The sequence below is a fragment of the Pseudophryne corroboree genome, chromosome 7, assembly GCF_028390025.1.
Source record: "Pseudophryne corroboree isolate aPseCor3 chromosome 7, aPseCor3.hap2, whole genome shotgun sequence".
In the NCBI taxonomy this organism is placed as follows: domain Eukaryota; kingdom Metazoa; phylum Chordata; class Amphibia; order Anura; family Myobatrachidae; genus Pseudophryne; species Pseudophryne corroboree.
Window position 1 is genome coordinate 504,836,616 of NC_086450.1, and position 6,160 is coordinate 504,842,775.

Below are 6,160 nucleotides of genomic sequence, written 5' to 3' on the forward strand. Positions count from 1 at the left end.
GCTTAAAGCAGCTAGCGAGCGAACAACTCGGAATCACCCCCTTGGTTTTGCCCAACTGCTAACAAAATGACTGCTGCGATCAGGTATGAACTATGAAGTAGGCCCACAAGCTTTAGTTTATTGCGCACAGAATTGTGCATCACTGAGTAACCTTTATCCAATGTATGCAATGTTCTCCAGAGACCAATCTTGTGCTGCTTAATACCTGACAATCTGTAAACCTCATTCTACTCTGTGGGTAATTTAGGTTATTTTAGACGCGGATGCAGATTTTAAGTCCCCTGATACAGAGATGTAATGGTAAGCCATGTTCATATCAAGTAACATATCTGCAGTCTCAGGTATACAGGACGCTCTCTTTGCAGCAGTCAGAATATCAGATAAACCCGTTTGCAAGGTCACCGAGATCAGACACTTGTCCAGATCATCCACAGGATAAATCATTTTGGCATCACTTTCTGTGTCACTTTCCTTCTCATTAGAGTGTGATTCTCGGTCCTGTAGGACAGTCAGTGGGTCAGTAGCGTTACACAGCTCCTCAATGTGACCCATCCTCCTGGACAGCTCATCCTTCTGTTCCTCCAGCTGCTGGATCAGATCAGAGATTTGCAGAGAAATCCTCTCAGTCTGTCTGGAGAACTCACGCAGGACTCTCCCCACTAGGATGTCCAACTTCTTCCTGATGTCCATAAACAAGTCAGTGACCTTCCATGTGACAGCAGCTGCTTTCTCCTGTACCTCTGTCCTGAAATCCTACAGACTCTGCACATGTTCCTCAGCCTCTGCTCTACTTACTTTCAGTTCCTCCAGACAGTTTCTTAAACTTGGTCTTAATGGCCTCATCCAGTGACTCCACCTTGTGCCCTTTGGAGGAGGAGTATTTGATACTGTTGCCCTGATTACGTTGTGGCAATAGTTACACGGATCAGTGCTTATGGATCTGCAGACGTGCAGGTGTAGCACTGCCAATGCACAGAGCTAGCCCGGCGACATCAGATGCAGATGTCAGGTGAGTATCCGCAGCTGTTTGGAGGCATGGCAGAGGGAAGAATTGCCCCTGTTTTCTGTACATTCATCTCTCAGCCCAAAATGAAGGAGATAGCACATCTATTCAGGTAGTGTAAACAATTCTCCACACTTACACAATCTACTGGACCCCATTGGTGTGTGCTAGACATGTCACCCATCCCCCATCTCCCAGCAGACCTGCTAAAATAACAACTCTCCACTCCCTAGTCCTAGAATTCAGATGTGTAGGCTCTGCAGAGATGAGCAGGAAAAGCTGCTGCCCTCTGTCCAATGTACTGACTGCAGCAGCAGCAGAGACAGATCCAGGGAGAGTGATCAGTGCTGTGTAGCTGCGGCAGATTGGGCAAGAAGAAAGTAGAAACAGCAGCCTCCCTCAACACTCTGCAACCCACTGTACAGCAGCATGTAACGGGCTGGGGAGGTAGACTGCTGCTCCTCTCCCTCCCTGCACAATCAGTGCGATACACAGTGGTCCACATATAGCACAGGTAAGAAGTGTTACAAAGGAGGAGGCGAGGTTGCACTGGTTCCTGATACACCCATGAGCAGTGATCTGGCAGTAAAAGCGAGGGAAGGCCATAGGCTGGTTGGAGAGAGAGCTCTGGACAGGCCTCCCACCAATTACAGTGGCCAAAGCTCTTGAACTTCCAATGTTGGGTTTGTTTGAGCTCAGGACATGTCCCAATATATTCAGCAGGATCTGGTACTCAGGGTCGACACACGTTAGGTAGACACAGGAAGTAGGTCGACATGACAATTAGGTCGACATGAGTTTTTTTGGGTGTCATTTTCTGCGTAAAGTGACCAGGAACCCCATTTAGTGCTCAGTGTCCCCTCGCATGGTAAGATTACTATTCCCAATCGTAGTTCACATGGATCATCAAGTATGTTGACATAATTGACACGTCGACCTATTTATGGTGTCGACCTAGCCCATGTCGACCAATTGGTGTCGACCTAAGGTGTTACGACCTGGAGTCCGGATACCATTCACCATGCAGCGCTCTGAGAGAGGGCATCCAGGTACTAGGTGCAGACGATCAAGGGGGTGTCCAAGTGGGTGATACAGGGGGAGGAAGCAGCGTGGCGTGATCACCAGCATTGTAAAGTGGGGATGGGACCAAAATGATGCAATCCAGCAGGAATCACATCAAGCCGCCCAAATCGCTTACGTCACTTGGGAAGCGGGCGTCAGGGAGAGAAGGCCAGTATAGAAATCTTTATGTGGGACATGACAAGCTCAGTTTCACTGATAGTGAGTGAATTTATTAAAGCCAGGAAAAAAAAAGAGCTTATTTGTATGTGTACAAATAATGACCCTCATTCCGAGTTGATCGCTCGCTGCCGACTTTCGCAGCGCAGCGATCAGGTTCAAAAATGGCAATTCTGTGCATGCGCATGGTACACAGCGCGCATGCGCTAAGTACTTTTACACAAAACTTTGTAGTTTTACACAAGGTCGAGCGACGTTTTTCAGTCGCTCGAGTGTTCGTTGTTTGATTGACATGAAGTGGGTGTGTCTGGGCTGCAACTCAGCGTTTTCAGGGAGTGTGCTAAAAAACACAGGCGTGCCAGGCAAAAACGCAGGAGTGGCTGGAGAAACGGGGGAGTGGCTTGCCGAACGCAGGGCGCATTTATGACGTCAAACCAGGAACTGAACAGACTGCAGTCATCGCAAGGTAGGAGTAGGTCTGGAGCTACTCAGAAACGGCATGAAAATTTTTAGTTGCAGAACTGCTAATCTTTTGATCGCACTTCTGCTAAGCTAAGATACACTCCCAGAGGGCGGCGGCCTAGCGTGTGCAATGCTGCTAAACGCAGCTAGTGAGCGATCAACTCGGAATGAGGGCCATTACTCTTAAGAATAGATGAATTTGCAGAGTTTACACCAAAATATCCCTATATTGTATTAAAAAAAGGCAATCTGCGTAATATATGGAGTCGCAGCCATTTTATGCCCACAGCTATGCAGTTCAAACTGAAATCTAAATTGCAGTGTAAAAATAAAATCATTGTGCAAGTATTGTGTGTAGAATTTTGAGGGGGGGAAAAATAATTTAATTTAATTTATTCCATTTTGGAATAAGGCTGTAACTTAACAAAATGTGGAAAAAGTGAAGCGCTGTAACTCTCTGCACAGGTTATATCTGCCCCCTTCCCCCCCCCCTTCAGTGCACATGGTTTTGCCCATTAGCTAACAAATTTGCTGCGGTGATCAGATCTGAATTAGGCCCCAGGTCTTCACCTTTAGAAAACTAGATGCACTTCCCAGTACTGATACCCCAGGAATTCCACAAGGTATTGCCTACGTTTCTTATGGACAGGACACTATATTGCATGCCCAAAATCTGCATTCTACCGCAAAGGAGGTGAAATGGTAGCCGACCAATGCTACGTAACACTGGATTCCACAAGGTGAGGTTACTGACCAGGGTCTCCAAATAACTGTAAGAATGGTAAGAGTTACCTTATATGGGGATATGATTCAGCGCCCATCACCCGGAATTCTAGGTTATATAAAGGGAACACTGCAGACTGACTTTAGCCGCACTCAGTACTGGATATTGCAATAATGTGCATGATCCAGGTGTATCTGGCTTACAACAGATCATCAGTGTGTAATTTCACCTCCATACAGCAGGTGCAAAAAAATCCACCTGCGGACAGGCACAGTTGTGACTGGTTTGTATCTGCTGGGTTTGCGTCATCAATTAAATACCCTAGATGAAAACCCCATTGACATCCCTATTCCACCATTCTGGCACATGAATACTTCCATCCGGGTCTCCATGGCCTTCAGTAGCATTACACGGCCTTACTGAACTTTTCCTAAGTGACACAACGCCCCGTTACAGCCCAGTTAAGTGTTTTTAATTATAAGTGTTAATGCAACAGAAAAGTATAGGAACCTACATTGCACATACTTCCTTGTGCTCCATTGTGCAAAATTACACACCGCCAATGTGTATACATTCATCCTAGCAAGCCCAAAATATGTACAAATATGTATAAATGCATTTACATCCATTTGACTTTTGCAGTATAGAAACCGCCAAGCTATCATATGCAGCCTGGGGTAGAATGCAACTAGGGGATTGGGGTTTGAAATCTGCACTGGGTAGGACCGTCAAATAAATACGAATCAAAATTATTTCAATTATGACAAAGTATCTATGATAACCAACATGTAGCTACTGATTTTACCCCTGGGGTTTTATTACCAGTAGAACTGGGTTGGTGGTGCTCCCAGAAATTGTTCTGAACTGTTAGAGGGATTTTTTTTGTGGAGGAGCAAAAAAGAAGACTCTGGGGCACACTTTAAATCAATTAATGTAAGTATGATGAAAATATAGGTTACACTGTGCGAGATTAAAACTTAACTTTTAATGGTGCTGCTGGTTCTACGCAGACGATAACAATTAATTTTCCATAAACTAAACTAATATTGTGAAATAAAATCAAATTAAATCATGATAAAAAATTGTTACTCACTCAGGTTGAGTAGGGTAAAAAATGATTTACACCTAATACATTTCATATTAACACTCCGTTAAAATATAAGTGAGAGCGAAAATTTCTATTTACCAGTTCTCTCAATCAATTTATGAGATTATATATGGATGTATGTTCATAAGAGAGGAACCAAGGAACCGGCTATGCGACTCCCCACTCCTATGCAGTAACCATTAGAATTGGCTTGTGCCACAGTATAGTATCCCTGTCTTGGGCAGTACAAATTGTTATAATGATTATGGTTGTATATTTGATTCTATCCGACTTCTGCTCAAAAGAAATGAGAGAAGTATAACAGAGCCAGTCACTTTTGCTTTTGCCCATGTGTGAACATCGAATGGGCAATGAGAGAGTGTTAAACCTAAGTACTCTGGTTATGAAGAAAGTATGAACACTTCTGCTTTCCTGGGTGCATTCATATACCTTAAGACTACAGTACCCAGTATTACCAGACTGTCTCCCCTTCTGGTACTGACCAGGCCCAATGCTGCTTGGCTTCCAAGATCAGATAGGATCGGGCATATCCAGCATGGTAGGACTGTAGATAATTGAAGGAGGAGTGTATTTTCATGCAGGGACACCCAATGGGATGAGAGAGTGTTGAAAAATCAGAAAATGCAAGAGTTCTAGATTTAAAAGGCAAGTATCAAGAGAATGTAGAGAGAGGACAAGTATTAAACCTGAAAAGTCAGGATGGAAATTAATAGCTGAGTATTGCACTTCTGCTGTCCACTAAGGAGACCCTGTTACTGTAATAGCATTGCAGAGGACAATCCATGAGTCATGGATGTACATTTCATGCACTCTCTCATCCATGACTCATGGATTGTCCTCTGCAATGCTATTACAGTAACAGGACTTATGTTTCATATTAACACTCACTTAAAATATAGTAGGTGTAAGTAATTTTTACCCCACTCAACCTGAGTGGATAACAATTTTTTTATCATGATTTAATTCAATTTTATCTCACAATCTTAGTTTAGGGAAAATTAATTGTTATCGTCTGCGTAGAACCAGCAGCACCATTAAAAGTTAAGTTTTAATCTCACATAATGCAAGTATGATGAAAATATAGGTTACACTAACTGATTTAAAGTGTGCCCCAGAGAGACATAAAACAGTCTTCTTTTTGCTCCTCCGCAAAAAAATCCCTCTAGTAGAATGAAACTAGTATGAACCCCATGAAATCTAAAAAAATAAAAAAATAAAAAATTGTGAGAATCAAATATACAGAATAAATGCATTTTTCTACAGCAAAATGCATTGTCACAATCTGGTACCCCCACCTCCCCCCTTCATTGTGCCTTTTCACAGAGTGTAACGGATCTATCTCTCTGTGTATGCAAGTAAAAACTTTATATTATTTGTAACCAATAGAATGAATGAGAGAACCATCATCTTTTATTGCGTTTATAGGAATTATCTTGGAGATTCTTTTCAGAATTTTGTCCAATTATTCCCATTTACCGGATACTTTCCCTACTCAGTTTTATCCAGTTAGCGAGACAGATGACATTTACCCTAAAACATTAAACTCTCCTGCAAACTAAATACATTATACAGAGTCTGACACTATTATTGGATTCACGCCCCAAATTTGTATTTTAAGTGAAAC